This window comes from Nicotiana tabacum, chromosome 21 (genome assembly GCF_000715075.1).
Source record: "Nicotiana tabacum cultivar K326 chromosome 21, ASM71507v2, whole genome shotgun sequence".
Classification (NCBI taxonomy): domain Eukaryota; kingdom Viridiplantae; phylum Streptophyta; class Magnoliopsida; order Solanales; family Solanaceae; genus Nicotiana; species Nicotiana tabacum.
The window spans coordinates 101,524,056-101,546,486 of NC_134100.1; the positions used below are offsets into that span (position 1 = coordinate 101,524,056).

Sequence of the window (22,431 nt, forward strand, 5' to 3'; positions counted from 1 at the left end):
TTGGATATCCACCTTGATGAGACATCTTGGTGAAATATTCTTCCTTGAATAAGCCTTGACTAATTCATGAGCAATCAAGACATTATCAACCACCTTTCTACCTGGGATGAATCCTGTATGTGTATCTGAGATTATTGAAGCAATGGCTTTCTGAATTCTGTTGGCCAATACTTTGGCAATGAGTTTATATAGTACTGTACAACAAGATATTGGTCTGTATTCTTTGATGCTTGAAGGGTTAGGAACTTTAGGAAGTATTGTGATGGCTGTGCAGTTGATTGCTCTGTATAACTTCCCTGTTTGAAAGAATTCCTTAACTGTTTGACAAATTTCTGAGTTTAGAAGGGGCCAAGCTATTTTGAAAAATAAGGTATTATATCCATCTACCCCTGGTGCTTTATCATCTCCTATATCACATAGTCCTTCATATATTTCTTGGTCTGTAACTTCAGCACAAAGACTGCTCTGCTTTATATGTTTGAGCACTGGTCCATTTTTCATCACCTGTTTGTTTACTGCAAGTATTTGGGCTGCAGCAGATCCCATCAAGGATTTATCATAGGTAATGATCTTTTCTTGGATCTGGTGATGGTCTGTTAGCCTATATCCAAAAGCATTGACAAGTTCTGTGATGACTTTTCTTTGTCTTATTTCCTTCATAATTGCTGAAAAATACTTGGAGTTTGCACCTCCTAGTCTTATCCATTTTGCTTGAGCTTTCTGTTGAAGGATGCTTTCTTCTATTAATGACCATTTTTCCAGTCTCTAAAAGTTGTTTCTCCTCAGCAACTAGTTCAGCTGAGTAGTAGGTAAACATTTGATCTTGTATCCCCTGCAGCTTGTTCCTTATTTGTTCCAATCTTTCTTTGATACCTCTAAACTCTGTGTTATTTAATTGCTTCAGTAATGGCCTTAGAGCCTTCAGCTTGTGCCAAACATTCTTCATAGGATCTGAATTATGATGTTCTTTCCATACTTCTTCTACCAATGCCATGGAGTTTGGATGGTCAGCCCATACATTGAAGAATCTAAATGGAATCTTACCATTTGGTTCTGCTCTCCTCATTGTTATTACCATTGGAGCATGATCTGATATGAATGGGAGTCTGTATTCTACTTCCATGTGCCCATATGTTTGCATCCAGTCATCATTTCCTATAGCTCTATCAATTTTGCTATAGACTCGATTAGCACCTTGTTGCTTGTTTGACCAAGTGTATAAATCCCCCTTTCAAGGTAACTCATTCAAGTTTAACACCTGCATACAGTATGAGAAATCTTGCACTTCATTTCTTGTGACTGGATTCCCATAAAGCCTATCTTGTATTGTCAAAACTGAGTTGAAGTCTCCCCAGATAATCCATGGTATAGTGCTTTGTGGTGCTAAGGCTTGTAATTGTTGCCACAATGGTTTCCTCTTTTCATTGGTGTTGAATCCATAGACTACTATCATGAAACAATTCATTGGATTCTTTCTGCCAACTATACTATAATGCATTATTTGAGCAGATTGATCTAGCACTGTTTTGTCATAAAAGTTGGATCCCATAACATCCAAATCCTCCCATTAAGTGCATGATCATAATTGTACCTTGTTTGCCATCTTGGTACCACTAGTTGAGCTATATGGTTAGCCTTATCCTTCTTAACTCTATGTCACGATCCCAAATTCCCTCCGTAGAATGTCGTGATGGCACCTAGTCTCTAAGACTAGGTAAGCCTATCAATGCGGAATAATAATAAATATCTAAAATAATTAAACTACAATTCAAACAATTTCAACTCCCAAAAACCGGTAAAAATAAGTCACAAGCTTCTAAGAATTTATCCTCGATGTATCTATATAACCGAGTCTAAAGAAAATAAGGAAGCAACATAACAAGAATAGAAGGGGACTCCGAAGTCTGCGGGCGTTGGCAGATATTCCTCGAAGTCTCCTCTACAGCTAGTTTACTGATGCGTGGTCTGATAAGATGTACCTGGATCTGCACAAAAAGATGAGCAGAAGCGTAGTATGAGTACACCACAGCGGTACCCAGTAAGTGCCAAGCCTAACCTCGGTAGAGTAGTGACGAGGTCAGGTCAGGCCCTACTGGAGAATAAATAATGGCATAGTAAAATGTTTAAACAATATTATAAGATAAAATGACAATGGAAATGAATCAAGTAGTATGTCACATTTAATTACATCAAATAATGGCAAATAAATACCTCGTGGAAACAAAACAGAATTCTTTTCAACTTTAAGAAAATCACACAATAATCAAAGGCAACTGCGGCCATAAATCAATATCAATAAGGGCACTCCCTAGGTAACGCCTCATAGTCCCAAATCATAAACAAATTCACAATATCTCATTTTCTTATCTCACCGCGGGAGCCTTCACAATTTATTTGAAAGAAAATATTTTTTCCGAAATAGCATCCCGCGTTTTAGCCATCTTTATCACACCGCATGACTTCTAGTAGTTCCCCCTACTAGCCACACGTATCAAGCCACCCTTATCTCACCGCATGAATTTCAATACCCAGACCTTATACCACTGCATGCGTATCAATATCACAATATATCACAATTTGTACCTCAAGTGCTCAAATAATTTAACTTACCAAAATAATTCAACAACAATATTTTTCCACAATAAAGAGCTCACGGCTCATGCCAAACTAATTCAACAATAATATTTTTCTACAATAAAGAGCTCACGGCTCATGTCAAAATAATTCAACAATAATATTTTTCCACAATAAAGAGCTCACGGCTCATGTCAAAATAATTCAACAATAATAATTTTTTCACAATAAAGAGCTCACGGCTTATGTCAAAATAATTCAACAATAATATTTTTCCACAATAAAGAGCTCACTGCTCCATCACAATGAGTACGAAAATCTTACAAAAATATTCAGGAGTAAATAATTCAGGAAAATAATATTTCAAAATCTTTAATACGTTGCTTCAATATCAAGTTTAAAAATGTCAAATACTTCATATTAATAATATTTAATTTAAAGAAAATCAACCTTCAAATAATGCACAGAATAAAAGAAACCAAGTTCCAACTAAACAAATAAAATAATTAGCAGGAAAAGGTCAAGCAAATTTAAAATATAAACATTAAATCAATAATGAAAAATATAATAAAATAAAATAATTTAATTAATGCGCAATAGTGATCTACATAATTTAAAATATAATCATTCACATTTAGCACGTGTACACACACGTTACCTCGTGTACACGACTTTCCACACATTACAATTATCAATCATAGGGGGAATCCCCCCACCCCCCCACAAGGTTAGACAAGTCACTTACCTCGACTTGCTTCAATTTAACCAAGTATTATGCTTTTCCTCGATTTTCCGACTCTGATCGACTCGTATCTAGTCATAATTAATTCGATACAGTCAATAAAAATTATAGTAATCAATTTCATAAGAAAATATTATATTTTCAATAAAATCCGAAATTAGCTCAAAATTTGCTTGTGGGGCCCATATCTCGGAATCCGGAGAAACTTATAAAATCTGACAACCCATTCAATTACGAGCCCACTCATACCAATTTTACCAAATTCCGATAACAACTCGACCTCCAAATCTTAAATTTTCGTTTTTGAAAGATTTTGCAAAAATCTTGATTTTTCTTCCATAAATTCACAGATTCATGATGTAAATGAGTATGGAATCATTAAATATAATCAATATAGGATAAGGAACACTTACCCTAATGTTTTCTCATGAAAATTGCCCAAAAATCACCCAAGAATCGTGCTCCAAAAATCTAAAACGAAATGAATGAAATGAATATTTTTGGTCCTTAAGTTTCTGCCAATCCATCACTAAAAGTCCATTTTCCGTCACTAAAAGTCCATTTTTCGTCACTAAAAGTCCACCAGAAACTGCTCTACCAGTCTTCCTTCAATCGATCATAACCTTATGTACAAATATCCAAATGATGAATGGTGTAACTTTCTGGAAACTAGAATCACATGACTACAACTTTCATGTTTTGAAAATGTTCCGATTCCTTATGAATCTTGAGATATAAGCTTCCAAACTAGGCTCCACACATCAGAAATTTCTGGCGAATTTTCTGGCAAAACTGATTCAATACATCATAACGTTCTGTACAAATGTCCAAATGATGAATGGTTTAACTTTCTAGAAACTAGAATCAAAGGGCTACAAATTTTAAGTTTTGAGAATTTTCTGATTTCCTATAGATTGCGCGATATAAGCTTCCGAATTTGGCTCCACGCACTAGACATTTCTGTAACAGAAATTTCTAGCAGCCTTCTTTGTCCGAAATCCATTCCGTTTACCTTCCGAAATCCACCCGAGACCCTCGGGACCTTAACCAATTATACCAACATGTCCCAAAATACAATACAAACTTAGTGGAGGCTTCAAACCACATTAAACAACATCAAAACGACAAATCGCTCCTCAAATCAAAATCTATGAACTTTGAACTTTCAAATTCTATATCTTGTGCCGAAACACATCAAATCAATTCGGAATGACTTCAAATTTTGCACACAAGTCATAAATGACATAGCAGACCTATTCCAATTTCCAGAATCGGATTCTGACCTTGATATCAAAAAGTCAACCCCCCGGTCAAACTTCCCAAAAATTCAACTTTTGGCATTTCAAGCCTAATTCCACTACGGACTTCCAAATAAAATTCCGATCATGCTCCTAACTCCAAAATCACCATACGAAGCTGCTGGAATCATCAAAATTCTATTCCGGGGTCGTTTGCACATAATTTGACATTCGGTCACTATTTGAACTTAAACTTTTAATTTTTCATCAAAATTTTATATCTCGGGCTAGGGACCTCGAAATTTGATTATGGGCATACACCTAAGTCCCAAATCACAATACAGACCTACCAAAACTATCAAAATACTGATCCGAGTCCGTTTGCTTAAAATGTTGACCAAAGTCAACTCAATTGAGTTTTAAAGCTCTAATTCATATTTTAATTTATTTTTTCACTTGAAAACTTTCCGAAAAATTTTACGGACTGCGAACGTAAGTCGAGAAATGATAAATAATGCTTTTTTAGGTCTTAGAATACAAAATTAATTATTAAATTTAAAGATGACATTTTGGGTCATCACATTCTCCACCTCTAAAACAAGCGTTCGTCCCCGAACGGAGTTAAAAAAAGTTCCTGAAGTGGTAAAAAGGTGAGGGTAACGGCTGCGCATACCATGCTCGGTCTCCCAAGTTGCCTCCTCGACCGGATAACCCCTCCACTGAACCTTCACGGAATCAATGTTCTTTGACCTTAGCTTTCGAACATGCCTATCCAAAATAGCCATTGGTTGCTCAACATAAGATAGATCCTTATCCAACTGCACCGAACTGAAGTCTAACACATGAGACGGATTGCAGTGATATTTCCAAAGCATGAAAACATGGAATACCAGATGAACCGCAGAGAGACTAGGTGGTAGTGCAAGTTTGTAAGCCACTTCTCCAAATCTCTCAAGAATCTCAAAAGGCCCAATATACCTAGAGCTCAAATTTTCCTTCTTCCCGAACCTCATCACGCCCTTCATAGGCGAAACCCGGAGCAATACCCGCTCACCAACCATTAATGCAACATCACGAACCTTCCGATTCGCATAACTCTTCTGTATAGATTGGGCTGTACGAAGTCAATCCTGAATTAACTTAACCTTTTCCAAGGCATCTTGAACCAAGTTTGTACCCAATAGCCTAACCTCGCCTGGTTCGAACCAACCCACTAGGGACCGGCACTGCCTACCATACAAGGCCTCATACGGAGCCATCTGAATGCTTGACTGGCAACTGTTGTTGTAAGCAAACTACGCAAGTGATAAGAACTGTTCCCAAGCACCCCCAAAATCTATCACACACACACGAAGCATATCCTCCAGTATCTGAATAGTGCGTTCGGACTACCCATCCGTCTGAGGGTGAAATGTTGTACTCAACTCTACCCGAGTAACCAACTCACGTTGTACTGCCCTCCAGAACCGTGATGTAAACTGCATACCCCGGCCAGTGATGATAGATACTGGTATGCCGTGAAATATGACAATCTCGTGAATATAGATTCGAGCCAACTGCTCGGAAGAGTAAGTAGTCATCATAGGATTGCAATGAGCTGACTTGGTCAATCTATCCATAATCACCCAAGCTGCATTGAACTTCCTCTGACTCTGTGGGAGCCCAACAACGAAATCCATAGTGATCATCTCCCATTTCCATTCTGGAATATCTAACTTCTGAAGCAATCCACTCGGTCGTTGATGCTCATATTTCACATGTTGACAATTTAGACACCGAGCTACATACTCCACTATGTCTTTCTTCATCTTCCTCCACCAATAATGTTGCCTCAAGTCCTACTACATCTTCGCAGCACCCGGATGTATGGAGTACCGCGAACTGTGAGCCTCTTAGAGAATCAATTCACGAAAACCATCTATATTAGGCACACATAGCCTGCTCTGCATCCGTAATACACCGTCATCTCTAATTTAGACTTCTTTGGCATCACCGTGCTGAACTGTATCCTTAAGGACAAGCAAATGGGGGTCATCATACTGACGCTCCCTGATACGATCATAAAGAGAAGACTGAGAAACCACACAAGCCAAAACTCGACTCGGCTCGGAAACATTCAATTTGACAAACTAGTTGGCCAAGGCCTGAATATCCAAGGCCAAAGGTCTTTCTGCTACCGGTAAATATGCTAAGCTGCCCAAACTCTCCGCCTTACAACTCAAGGCATCGGCCACTACATTGGCCTTCCCAAGATGATAGAGAATGGTGATATCATAATCCTTAAGCAACTCCAACCATCTTCGCTGTCGCAAATTAAGATCCTTCTGTTTAAACAGATGTTGTAGACTTCGGTGATCGATGTAGACCTCACAATGGACACCGTACAAATAATGCTGCCAAATTCTTCAAGGCACGAACAATAGCTGCTAACTCAAGGTCGTGGACCAATATTTTTTTTTCCATGTACCTTTAACTATCTGGATGCGTAGGCAATCACCCTACCGTCTTGCATCAATATCGCACCGAGACCAATACGCTACGCCTCACAATACACAGTATAAAATCTTGAATATGTAAGTAATACCAATGCTTGTGTCAGAGTCAAAGTGATCCTGAGCTTCTGAAAGCTTAACTCACACTCGTCTGACCCTGTAAATGGGGCACTCTCTTGGATCAATTTGGTCTTAATAGTTGTTCATAATCAATTACAGAATCGTCATTAAACCTCATGTTAAAATAAATCTCGTTGCAAACCTTCACAATACTGATAACTAGATGTGAGGCATGAAGACGTCATAATTATTTACCCGAATTAACGAGTCACATTTAACGCCACCTAGGCGGGCACCTACCTCGTAGGTTAAAAATTAATAATTACAACACGAATTTGACAACTATGCACATAGAATTTCATATAAGAATTTTCAAATAAGCCTAATAGGCATGACTCCCTATTAGTACTATAGTACAAATTTAATTTCACAAGGGAGAACTTAAACACAAGAATTTTCCTCACAAGGATCTTATTCTTATATAACTTCCATCGCAGCTCGTAGCCCGGTTTAAACATATCAATTTATATAAAAATGTGAGGATATCGTCCTCAGTTCTAAATCACAAGTAATATGCACATCGTGCCAATTGAAAATTTCTATTTTCTCATTTTAAATAATTTCTGTTACACCAAATCACAACACATAATGAACCCCACACCGGTAGGGCATATAATTCATAATTTGCAATTAATTATTCGGAATTCACATCAAAATTTACCGAAATGAGTAACAGAAAGCCACATTTAGCCTCACAGCTCTTATTAGTGACCAACACGAAATGATAGGCATAGTTATCTCCATAAAATCTCCCAACAGGGGTAAACACATAAGTAGATTATAGAATTATGAAGCTCACTCATAAGTGGAGCACAATAGGAAGACTCGTTTCGATATTGAGAACCGAATCAACTTAAGAAAATTATTCCTTTATATTAAATCGAGGTCGTACCTGTAACGACACCATCTGATGTAGCGACTTCCGCCATACCGTAAAATAAATATATCAACGGCTGGGTTTCCACCTCTAGGACACCTTTTACCCGTCTGTCCTCCACCCCTAACTGGTCGTGTGGGTGGTGTAGTAACTGCAATGGGGCACGTAGCCTGAGTGCTTTGATGAAATAAGTCTCTCCCAAGTTTTTGACAATTTTTCTCATGATGTGCCTAGTATCACCGTATTCATAACAACCCCTTTGCGGGTTAGGCTGCTCATATTGAGTCTATGCCAGATAATTGGAATAACTATTGTACAAACTCATGTCGGTGGTGCATTAAAAGAACTTACTAGAGCACCCCGAGTAATCCGATATGCGGACTGGGCTGGCCGACTGCCCGAGCCCCCTCCATAATGATTTATACTTGCAGAGTAGAATTCACTGAATCCCCCAAAACCTCGAGACGTCTTGGTCTCCTTAGTTTCCTTTTTTTCCTCACTCCGAACACATTCTAATATCTTGGCAATTTGTACAACTAGCAAAAATGAAGTATCAACTTGTAGCTCTCGAGTCGTACAAAATTTTACGATCATAATTGAGTCCTTTAATGAGTCTATGGACTCGCCCTCTGGCTATAGGAAGCAAAGTAGGAGTATGACAGGCTAACTTATTGAACTTGATGGCATATTCTGACATCGTCAATGGTGACATGACACAACCGTTCAAACCCTATGCGCCATGCATTACGGAGAGTCCGGAAAACAAACTCTTTCAAAAGCGTTTCTGAGAACTGAGCCAAGTGGGAGGTATTGCATTGGCTGGTCTTCTCTCTTCATAGGCTTGCCACGAACACCGGTGGAGAATTATCTCTCCCAAGGCGAATTTCTTCTTTTGTTATACTGACTCTATACTGTTGAGCTGACCAATTTCTTAACATACTCTTCGACTCTTCTTTGGGGTAACCCTTACCCCTATTTATACACAACGATCACAAAAGTAGAGCTCCATATAGACAAATCTTATCATGAACCACATGGTCCAGACTCTCATCAACAAGTGTACTTACTCCGAAGCACCCCAAAATCCGCAACAGTGACGTCCACGCTGAGTAGACCTTCTACAAATTTAGAGTTGTTTCTATAACTCCTTTGGTATTGAAGTATATGATTATTAAGGAGGCGGACATACCGCAAGTCTTAACCTTATCCTCTACAAAATCTCAGGTCTTAAACATGTGTAAATTTTAGGGAACCTTTCAGTACCACATATTTACATTTCAGGCCAAAACTGATATAATACATGACCCCGCAATCCACCCATTGGTAGTGGACTCCCCCTACTCGGTGCGAAGTCATAGGTCACAACGTCCGATGATCCACAATAATAACCTTCACAGCTTGTATAAATCAACCAGACGCCAACATCCGTTGCACCCCCACATGATTCACTAGGTGATCTCTCAATACGCCCGCATCTTTAGTCGGAACCACACGTTGAGGCAATGTTTGAGCATCTCTGGCTCCCTCATAGTCCATCTACGGCATCACGAACCATCGACGCACAACTGATCCCGAGTGCGCAATGTCATACACGAGTAGATACAAAGGAATATAAGATATATGTTTCAAGCTAAATCAATGCCGCACGATAAGGAGTCAAAGAAGTGAATATTTCCTAATAGTTCCATAGCCTCTCGAAGATAAGTACAGACGTCTCCGTACCGATCTTCAAGACTCTACTAAACCTTCTTGTGACTCATGACACCTATGAACCTAGAGCTCTGATACCAACTTGTCATGACCCCAAATTCCCTCCGTAGGATGTCGTGATGGCACCTAGTCTCTAAGACTAGGTAAGCCTATCAATGCGGAATAATAATAAATATCTGAAATAATTAAACTACAATTCAAAAAATTTTAACTCCCAAAATCCGGTAGAAATAAGTCACAAGCTTATAAGAATTTATCCTCGATGTCTCTATATAACCGAGTCTAAAGAAAATAAGGAAGCAACATAACAAGAATAGAAGGGGACTTCGGAGTCTGCTGGCGTTGGCAGATATACCTCGAAGTCTCCTCTACAGCTAGTTTACTGATGCGTGGTCTGATAAGATGTACCTTGATCTGCACAAAAAGATGTGCAGAAGTGTAGTATGAGTACACCACATCGGTACCCAATAAGTGCCAAGCCTAACCTCGGTAGAGTAGTGACGAGGTCAGGTCAGACCCTACTGGAGAATAAATAATGGCATGGTAAAATGTTTAAACAATATTATAAGATAAAATGAAAATGGAAATGAATCAAGTAGAATGTCACATTTAATTACATCAAATAATGGAAAATAAATACCTCGTGGAAATAAAATAGAATTCTTTTCAACTTTAAGAAAATCACACAATAATCAAAGGCAATTGCGGCCATAAATCAATATCAATAAGGGCACTCCCGAGGTACCGCATCATAGTCCCAAATCATAAATAAATTCACAAGATCTCATTTCCTTATCTCACCGCGGGAGCCTTCACAATTTATTTGAAAGAAAATATTTTTCCCGAAATAGCATCCCGCGTTTTAGCCATCCTTATCACACCGCATGACTTCTAGTAGTTCCCCCTACTAGCCACGCGTATCAAGCCACCCTTATCTCACCGCATGCGTTTCAATACCCAGACCTTATACCACCGCATGCGTATCAATATCACAATATATCATAATTTGCACCTCTAGTGCTCAAATAATTTAACTTGCCAAAATAATTTAACAACAATATTTTTTCACAATAAAGAGCTCATGGCTCATGCCAAAATAATTCAACAATAATATTTTTCTACAATAAAGAGCTCACGGCTCATGTCAAAATAATTCAATAATAATATTTTTTCACAATAAAGAACTCACGGCTCATGTCAAAATAATTCAACAATAATAATTTTTTCACAATAAAGAGCTCACTGCTCCATCAGGAGTAAATAATTCAGGAAAATAATATTTCAAAATCTTTAATACGTTGCTTCAATATCAAGTTTAAAAATGTCAAATACTTCATATTAATAATATTTAATTTAAAGAAAATAAACCTTCAAATAATGCACAGAATAAAAGAAATCAAGTTCCAACTAAACAAATAAAATAATTAGCAGAAAAAGGTCAAGCAAATTTAAAATATAAACATTAAATCAATAATGAAGAATATAATAAAATAAAATAATTTAATTAATGCGCAACAATGATCTACACAATTTAAAATATAATCATTCACATTTAGCACGTGTACACACTCGTCACCTCGTGTACACGACTTTCCACATATTACAATTATCAATCCTAGGGGGAATTTCCCCCACACAAGGTTAGACAAGTCGATTTTCCGACTCCGATCGACTCGTATCTAGTCATAATTAATTCGATACAGTCAACAAAAATTATAGTAATCAATTTCATAAGAAAATATTATATTTTCAATAAAATCCGAAATTAGCTCAAAATTTGCTTGTGGGGCCCACATCTCGAAATCCGGAGAAACTTACAAAATCCGACAATCCAATTACGAGTCCACCCATACCAATTTTACCAAATTCCGATAACAACTCGACCTCCAAATCTTAAATTTTCGTTTTTGAAAGATTTTGCAAAATTCTTGATTTTTCTTCCATAAATTCACGGATTCATGATGTAAATGAGTATGGAATCATTAAATATAATCAATATAGGATAAGGAACACTTGCCCCAATATTTTCTCGTGAAAATCGCCCAAGAACTGTGCTCCAAAAATCCAAAACAAAATAAATGAAATGACCATTTTTGGTCCTTAAGTTTCTGCCAATCCGTCACTAAAAGTCCATATTCCGTCACTAAAAGTCTATTTTTCGTCACTAAAAGTCCATCAGAAACTGCTCTACCAGCCTTCCTTCAATCGATCATAACTTTATGTACCAATGTCCAAATGATGAATGGTGTAACTTTATGGAAACTAGAATCACACGAATACAGAAATTTCTAGCAGCCTTCTTTGTCCGAAATCCATTTCGTTTACCTTCCGAAATTTACCCGAGACCCTCGGGACCTTAACCAATTATACCAACATATCCCAAAATATAATAAGAACTTAGTCGAGGCTTCAAACCACATCAAACAACATCAAAACGACGAATCGCACCTCAAATCAAAATCTATGAACTTTGAACTTTCAAATTCTATATCTTGTGCCGAAACACATCAAATCAATTCAGAATGACTTCAAATTTTGCACACAAGTCATAAATAACATAACGGACCTCTTCCAATTTCTAGAATCGGATTCCGACCTCGATATCAAAAAATCAACCCCCGGTCAAACTTCCCAAAAATTTAACTTTTTGCATTTCAAGCCTAATTCCACTACAGACTTCCAAATAAAATTTTGATCATGCTCCTAACTCCAAAATCACCATACGGAGCTGTTGGAATCATCAAAATTCTATTCCGGGGTCGTTTGCACATAATTTGATATCCGGTCACTATTTGAATTTAAACTTTTAATTTTTCATCAAAATTTCATATCTCGGGCTAGGGACCTCGAAATTTAATTGCGGGCATACGCCTACGTCCCAAATCACGATACAGACCTACCAAAACTATCAAAACAGTATCCGAGTCTGTTTGCTCAAAATGTTACCAAAGTCAACTAAGTTGAGTTTTAAAGCTCTAATTCACATTTTGATTCATTTTTTCACGTGAAAACTTTTCGAAAAGTTTTACGGACTGCGCATGCAAGTCGAGGAATGATAAATAGTACTTTTCGAGGTCTTAGAATACAAAATTATTTATTAAATTTAAAGATGATATTTTGGGTCATCACACTCTAGTTTCTACTAAGCCAACTAACTTTATATTATTCTCTTTTATATAGGTACACAACTCTTTTTGTTTGTATCGCTTTTTGGTACCCCTTATGTTCCACACCATCCAAGACATCATGCATGATGAGCTTGACCACCTGTGATAGGTGGTTTCAAGTTAGCCATCATAGCTAAACTTGTTTGTTATTTTGGCCCCTGTTTCACAGGAGATAGTATTGATTTAGCATAGGTCATTGGAACCCCATTGATCTCAACTGCAATCTTCCCTTTTTCTAATTGTCTTTGTGGGCCTTCCTCTGCTAGCTGCTTATCCTCAAGGTTCACAGGTTGCTCAGAAGTACACTCTACTTCCTTGCTTGATTCTTCCACCTGTTTTTGGCTTTCCTCTGAAGTAGAAGCCACTGTGTTTCTTTAGTTTTCCATATCTGCTTCACTAGAGGTAGACTCCTTTTCCTGGGTTGTTGATCTTATTTAACTCCCTCTTTGGGAATTTTTGCACAGTCATGCCCAGTTTTAAGAAAATTTTCACAGAACTATGACTTCCAATCATATTCAACAGCCTGCTCAAATATAGCACCTGAGTCATCCAAAACTGGTACCTTGCTTGGTAAGGGCTCGGTAACATTTACTTCAATAAGTATTCTAGCAAAGGAAATTCTTGATTGTTTGGCAGTGCACTCATCTGCAAACATTGGAATTCCTATGGTGCTTGCAATTCTACTCAGTGAGTTGCCACTCCAACAGTTCATAGGCAACTCAGGAAACCTTACCCATAAAGGTATTTTTGTCAAAAATTTTGAGCCAAAATCAAACAGTGGAGACCAGTGTTTCATTATCAAAGATCTATTGTTCACTGTATATGGACCATCACACATGATTTCTTTCATATCGGCCATGCTATGAAACCTGACCATGTAATAACCTTCATCATGATAGTATAGTTCTGGCATAGTAACAGTGTTCCACATCTGATTAATGTATCGCTTCATGTAATTGTATCCGGGTTTTTCACCAAGCACATGTACTATTAAGGCACACTTCCATTTCAAGTTTTCCTTCTAAATTTCTTTTTTTTTCAAGCTTAGCCACTGGGTTTCCTTCTATAATTTCAGGAGTTATGTAGCTCAATGTCATACCATTAGCAGCAAATCTGTTACCTATTAGTACTCCGGCCCAAGTAGACTCCTTCAGCTCCTCCAGTGATGGATTATTGGCTGCTACAGGTAAAGGAGCTTGAGATACAATTTCCTGCTCCTTGCTCTTCAATGGAACAGTAGCGGCTCGAGCAGGGGGGGGAGGGGTGTGACACTTCCCCTTAGGTCGGCATGCATGGGGATTGGGCTTTGATTTGCCTTTTTTTTTGTTTGTTGACTAGCTGATCCTGAAGCTTCTCCATGGGAGATCTGTGCGAAATGCTTGCATCTTTGAAGCTCCAGAAATAGATTCCATAATCATTGTTGAGTTCCTTCCTATGGTATTTAGCTTTGGAATTTTGTCATTAACCATAATTTGTTGCTTCTTAGGTCTACCTCGAGCCTTCTTTCCAGCCATAGCCAAGTTCGGCGCACGTTAGCTTAACATACGCCGAGAGGACTGAAGAAGAAAGCTAAGTTCAAATAATATTATTGCAGAGTTCACGTTTTATGTCCCTTACACTCTAAAAACTAAGTAACGGTCATGGCGAGGCGGTGACCAATATTTCTTAGGTCATTTTCGATGGTTCGGACCTGTACGCAATAATAGTAACAACAATAATAATAGAAATAAAACAAGTAATTCATTTCAAAATTTGAAGCCAACTCGGCAGTCATAACCAATTATTATTTCAATCAATTTCTGTTGTGGCGTGCAACCCGCTCCAACAATATAATTTTTCAATAAATTTTCGTTGTTGCGTGCAACCCGCTCCAACAATATAAACTTAAAATTTTATCCATTGCGGCGTGCAACCCGATCCCCCAATTTATTCATTTTCGTTGCGGCGTGCAACCCGCTCCAACAATATAAATTAACAACTCTTAAATATAATAAAAATACTCCAATAAATACCACATCCAATAAGAAATTATTAGGCAACAATGCATACAATGATTATAAATTATTTAGGAAACAAGTAATGACAAGTAGCAATTATTTATGGAAATAAGAGAGAAAATAGGTAATTTCATATTTAATATGCTAAATGTCAAGTATCAAATAAGACACATAAATCAATTAAGCATGTGACAATTATTGCATGAATTCAAGAATTAATATTTGACAACGAATATGAGAGAAATAATTATTATAACAATTAATTTGTGTCTTAAAATAATTTATGATTTTTAAATTATTATGCAAACAATTAATTTGACAAAGTAGAGGCACTCATCACCTTGCCTATACATCATTACACATGAAATTCACGTAAGAAATCATTCAAGGATTCTATTCCCTCAAGTCAAGGTTAACCAAGACACTTACCTCGCTTTGCAACCAAATTCAAGATTCCAATAAACCTTTGCCTCGCGAATTCGTGTCCGAAATCCTCAAATCTAGTCATAAAAAGTTCAATATACTCAATACAAATCGTAGGAATTGATTCCATATGAATTTATTAATTTTTCGGATTAAAATCCAAAATTCATTTTAAAAATCGACTTTAGGACTCACATCTCGAATCTGGAAAAAACTCACGAAAATCGAACACCCGTTCCGATATGAGTTCAACCATACAAAAATTATCAAATTCTGACATCGGATTGGCTTTCAAATCTTCATTTTATATTTTTGGAAGATTTTATAAAAATCTCAATTTCTTCCATCTAAATTCGAAATAAACGATGAATATAGACATGGATTTATGAAATATAATTACTATATGATAAAGAACACTTACCGAGTTTGAAATCGTGAAAAATCTCTTTGAAATCGCCCCTAAACCGAGTTCTAATGGAGGGTTTGTGAAAAATGGAAAAAATTTCGTTTTTGATATGTTTTAATCACTTGGCTTCAGGCCTTCTTCGCGTTCGCGATGCAGCGGCTCAAATAGCCTATATGTGCGCGAGATACCCTTCGTGTTCGCGAAGGCTTCCACCCACCAGTATACGAGTTCGCGAGCCTTGTGCCGCGTACACGAAGAGTATTGATCGATTTCCCCTCCCCCAGGTCCACAAAGCTACGCGTTCGCGATACACTATCCGTGTTCGCAAAGGGCAACTCCCCTCCACTTTGCGTTCGCGTACAATCCTTTGCGTTCACGTAGGGTAAAATCCAACCCAGTTCGTTCACTCTTCGCGTTCGTGAGAGTACCTTCGCGAACGCGAAGAAGGAAATACCAGAAACCAGCTGAAGCACAAAAAACTTAGATTTTCTAAGTTTTAAAACATCCGTAGCCTATTCGAAATTCATCCGAGCCCTCGGGGCTCCAAACCAATTATGCACATAAGTCCAAAAACCTCATACGAACTCATTCGCACGATCAAAACACAAAAACAACACCTAGAACTACGAATCAGACTCCAAATCAGGTGAATTTTTTAATAAAACTTTAGAACTTCTATTTTAACAACCGGACGTCCGAATCATATCAAACCAACTCTGTTTCTCACCAAATTTGGCAGACAAGTCATAAATATAGTAATGGAACTATACCGGGTTCGGAACCAAAATACGAACCCGATATCAACAAAGTCAAACATTAGTTAAATTTCTTAAGTCATTAAACCTTTAAACTTAAAAATTTCGACAACATGCGATAACTCGAGCTAGGGACCTCTGAATTCGATTCCGGGCATACGCCCAAGTCCCAAATCACGATACGGGCCTACGAAACTGTCTAAACACTGATCCGGGTCCGTTTGCTCAAAGTCAACTCAATTGAGTTTTAAAGGTATATTTCACATTTTAATTAATTTTTCACATAAAAACTTTCTGAAAAATTTTACGGACTGCGCACGCAAGTCGAGGAATGATGAATAGTACTTTCAAGATTTTAGAATACATAAATGAATGTTTAAATTAAAAATGACATTTTGGGTCTTCACAATAACTAGATAAATTGAGGCTCAACTCACAGGTTGAGGTAGCACTCCAATCAAACAGAAACGGTGTAAGACACAACAGAGGAGTATTTACAGTTAAATCTGCATATGGAAACTAAAACAATTCTCCCAAATTGTGGCCATGGAAACACGTACGTAATTTTAGTGAGAAAATTCTAAAACATGAACGACCTTATAGGGAATCAACTCTAAAACTTTAACATAAATTTAAATTGCATTTTAAGCTATAAAATTAAATTTCAACATTGTTTGGGATTATGGCTAAGTTCTTGTTGTGTGTTAGGAAAGTGATTAAAAGCTTTAAAGACAAACTGAATTCCCTAGAAACCAACAGTCAATATGGCAAATTAGTTATATTTCCAATTTGAAACTCATAAAACTTTAAGCCTACTTACAAGTTTTGAGCTAACAATAACAAAGCGTTTGTATATGTATTATGTCAGCAGTAGCAGCAGCTCCTCCTCCTTCCTATATATGAGTGTTGACAGAGATTGAAAATGAAAAAAAAAAGAGTTGTTTCTTAACAAATCTAGAAAGAGAAAGGAGAGTGAAGAACGAGAAAGTTGTGATTTCCCATAAGAAGAATCTTTTTCTTTTTCTCTTCGGAATTGATACAAAAATGAAACCGTTATATTCCCTATTACCAGTGATGTGACTACTGGGACTAGTCTTTGTCAATTTAAAGTTTTAAACAACCCTTACTTTTTACTTACTATTCTACCAACCGTTTGTGGCTATTAATGTTATCTAATGAGCTCCATATACTTTGTTGTCCTCGTTTTTGCATATATATATATATATATATATATATATATATATATATATATATATATATATATATATATATATATATAAAACCAGAAACGGGGCCAGACTTTTAAGTTTATGAATTTAGAATTCTAGTCCTTCTAAGTATCGGGTTCTAAATTAATAATATGTACATATAATATAAATTTCTTAAGGTAAATACAGAGATTAAATTAAAATTAATGGGTTCAGCCGAACCTGTATGTTGAAGGCTAACTCCGCCCTGTATATGGCCCATGGTCGTAAATTACTGCTTTAATTTTGACGTGTAGTAACAAGTTACTATGTCATCATTACTAGATCATGTCAAAATAGGCAGTAATTATCACGACCAAAAATTCAACTAGCCGTGATGGCATCTAACCCAACCCGCTAGATAAGCCAACTAATACCTATCCAATTCCAATAATATTTTACTGACTCTAATACACTCCCCACGGACTGGTAGTACAAATCATGAGTTTCTAAGATTAGAATTTACAAGCTGGTATGAAATAAATACATCATCTGTTCAAAATGTACACAAATAGATTTTTTATAAATCTAAGGCTACTATGAACAAGAGGTAGCTATGACCGGAACACAGGTACATCTTCAAAACCAGCTCCCGTCGATCACAACAACATCATCATCCAATATCTGCACGCAAGGTGCAAAAATATAGTATGAGTACAACCGACCCCATGTACTCAATAAGTAACAAGCCTAACCTTAGGTTGAAAGTAGTGACGAGCTGGAACAAAGGTCAGGGTCCAATACCAATAGCCAACAACAGTTCATAACAACATAATAGAAGTAATAAAAGAAGTAGCTCAGAGATAAAATGCTCAGCTCGTTCACAGTTCCAGAAAAATTGGCCAGCTTTTCAAGTATATCAGTGAAAACTCGAATCTTTTACCGAAATCACAAAAATATGAGTACGTTTTGTAAAACTGGGATTTTTCCCAAAAATATTTCAACAACAGATAGGATGTTTCATTTCCAAATGGCATAAGGAAAATATATCTTTATGCCACCATGTCAATGAGTATGTGAATTCATGAATGACGCAATATCATACAACATGAGAAAAATGCATCTCTATGTTTGTATGTCAAGTGTGCATGTCAATGCAATACAACTCAGTAATAAAACCATATACATACTCTCAGAGTATCAATTCATTCAGTCCTCCCAATCACTCAGTCCTTATAGTCACTCAATCTTCCCAATCGCCCGGCACTCGCACTTAATAGGTACCTGCGCTTACTGGGAGTATGTACAGACTTCGGAGGGGCTCTTTCATCCCAAGCGCTATAATATGCACGGACAGTTCACATGCTGCACGGACAACTCACGTGCTATAGTATCAATATCTGGATCCGCACGGACAACTCACGTGCTATAATAAGCCAATCTGGCCTGCTGCGGCGTGAAACCCGATCCCATAATTATCCTCACAATCAGGCCCTCGACCTCACTCAGTCATCAATCTCTCTAGTCTCTCGGACTCACAATGTCATGAAACTAGTCCAAAATGATGATATGATGTATCAATAAATAACAGCAGAGACATGATATGCAATGAATGAATATGACTGAGTATGAAATTACACTTTAAACATATAATTCTATAGTAGAAATAACCTCAGTGGGTCCCAATAATACTAACATTTGCCTAAGCATGATTTCTAACATGACTCACAACTCAGTTTCTCTAACACATAAAAATACATGGAGGAATACAAGCTAATTGACTAAAGAACTCTACAGAATCAACTGAGTCTCAATTTCTACGGTGCACGCCCACACGCCCGTCACCTAGCATGTGCGTCACCTCCAAACAATTCACATAACACGTATAATCAGGGTTCATACCCTTAACTCCAAGATTAGAGATGTTACTTACCTCGAACAAGCTGAATTCAATGTCGAGCAAGCTAAACAATGCTCCAGAAATTCTATTCTATACGTATCAACTTCCGAACGGCTCTAATCTAGCCATAATTAATTCGGTTGAATCAACACAAAGTACAAGAATTAATTCCATCTCAAAATACTAATTCCCCCCCCCCCTCCCCCCCAAAAAATCCGAAATTACACTAAAAATCGTCAGTGGGGACCACGTGTCGGAACCAGACAAAAGTTATAAAATATAAATGCCCATTTAATCATGAGCCCAACCATACCAATTTTACCAAATTCCGACATCAACTCGACCCTTAAATCCTCAAATTAAACCAAGAGGGTTTTCTAAATTATCCAAATTAATTCACCAATTAAATGTTGAAATCAATCACGGATTCGGGTAATTTAACCAATATTGAGTTAAGAACACTTACTCCATTATTTTCCTTGATAATCCCCCGAAAATCACCTCTTCCCGAGCTCCAATTCGTCAAAAATGGAAAATGAATAAATCCTCGGGACCCCATTCAATCATATCAACATGATACAAATTTAGTCGAAATATCAAATCAGATCAAACAATGCTAAAATCACAAATCATACCCCAATTCAAGCTTAACGAAACTAAGAAATTCCAACTTCTACATTTGATGCCGAAACCTATCAAATCAAGTCCGATTGACCTCAAATCATAAATAACATAATGTACCTATGAAAATTTTTAGAATTGGATTCCGACCTCGATATCAAAAACTCAACTCCCCGGTCAAACTTTCAAACTTAAATTTCTATTTTAGGTTTTTCAAGCCTAATTTAACTACAGACTTCCAAATAATTTTTGGAACACATTCCTAAGTCCAATATCACCATACATAGATATTGGAATCATCAAAACTCAGTATCGAGGTCAAATTCATAAAATTCAAACTTGGTCAACTCTTCCAACTTAAAGCTTCCTCGTTGAGAATCGTTCTTCCAAATCAATTTCGAATAACCTGAAAACCAAAATCGACGATTCACACAAGTCATAATACATTTTACAAAGCTACTCATGCCCTCAAACTACCGAGCGAAGTAAAAATGCTCAAAATGATTGATTGGGTCGTTACATCCTCCCCCACTTAAACATACGTTCGTCCTCGAATGTGCCCACAATTGTTCTTAAGCCGTCAGATCACTGTGAAATCTTACCATGCACATACCCGGGGGTGATCCCGCGTCACCCTATTCCATATAGGCGCGACAACACAACATACTGAAGATTATTACTTTAACCTTAGCCCGTAAACCCCAGAATCTAATTTTTAACATCCGGAATTTCCTACAAGACCCGAATCTCGCATCTACACATTGTATAAGTATGAATAATTTGTACAAATCCATAACCATAACCCGAGACACAATAACATGGTATACCACATAATTCAAATACTCATAGCAATAACTTCCGGCTGCAATAGCTGCTCGATAACCAACTCGACATCGGTAACAAACCTCATATAAACTAAAATCTTGTTATGAACCTTTGTACAGCGCCGATGATGAAAGAAACATGTATAAACTCTTAACCACTCATCATATCAACAAGTCATGAAACTCTCTCTCGTCCGATGGGAACCAAAGCCAAGTTCTAAGCCGACTTCCGGTGTTATGTTTCCAAACATACCATAATCAAATCCGATAGTATCCATTCTAGGTCCAGTGACCTTATCTCATCAAACATAACTATTCTATTGACATGCAACACCAATAAAACCTAAAGTCACAACTGTGCAATCTATGCACCAACAAGCAACAATTCAAATGTACTCAATCGGGGAAAATGACTCAAATGAAAGAACTGTCCTGTAAGCCCAACAAGTACCACCACAACGCAATGCTATGAACCCATCACACATAGTAGTACCAAGATACACGAATCTAACACAAAGGATCATATCCCAACATAGCCCCTCTACAATGCGTGAACATCCAAAATACCGGTCCATATGAAATACCTCAAGCCACAATGCTCAAAATCAACAACTACAGGCAATTCGACATCAAGTTCCCGAAGTGCATGACCAAAACCATGGAGAAGCCAATAACATAATATACCACAGCCCGAAAAGACCATAACCAAGGCGCAATCAACCATTCCATACCCCAATCACCATCTCGCTCGAATTCTGCTATAAGGCCCAAACAGAACCGCATCATGTGTGCATATAACCAACGAATCACAACCCTTCGTGGCATGGAAGAGTAACATATAGAACATATCAGATATGAATAAAATCAATTCTAACCGAATGGCACATTCCTCAACAATAGCAGTTCGGAGTCAACAAATATGGTCTGATGTAGAATACACACCCTCATTGGGCCTACCAATAGAACCTAAATCAACTCTGGTCACCCACAAATAGATACATACTCCTCCGAAAGTCCACAATGAGCTAATCGTAACATATACTATCATCTGTCTAGCTTTGGCCACATTTTCACAGTTCACAGTCACGAAACAATCTGCTTCTGAGAACTCCCAATCTCCCAAATTTATAGAACACATGAAACACCATATCTGCTCCCAACTCTACCGCCCGAATATCTAACACATCTCTCATACACGTTCATCCCACGAGAAATACTTCCATAATTCTTCCATGCCATATAGCAATAATTTGAATATAGGCAGTCTATCAATCAGGCGAATACCGCAATACCCACGAAACATTCGTAGGTGCAAAACAGAGTGTGCCCCCTTTTCTTTTGAATGTACACTCTGCTAGGGTAATACCACAAGTGCCAATATTAGAAGTTGTTTGTTCT

The 22,431-nt window shown here is 37.4% G+C and overlaps 1 long non-coding RNA gene across 1 annotated transcript; it reads right to left on the reverse strand.

Moving 5' to 3' along the window:
* Positions 1-17: 17 nt before the first annotated feature.
* Positions 18-17,513, reverse strand: LOC142175423 (uncharacterized). Its single transcript, XR_012704454.1, has 3 exons — positions 17,322-17,513; positions 15,347-15,417; positions 18-1,985 (listed from the first exon to the last, which is right to left on the reverse strand). It is a non-coding gene; the product is annotated as an uncharacterized LOC142175423 (long non-coding RNA).
* Between the last annotated feature and the right edge of the window lie 4,918 nt (positions 17,514-22,431).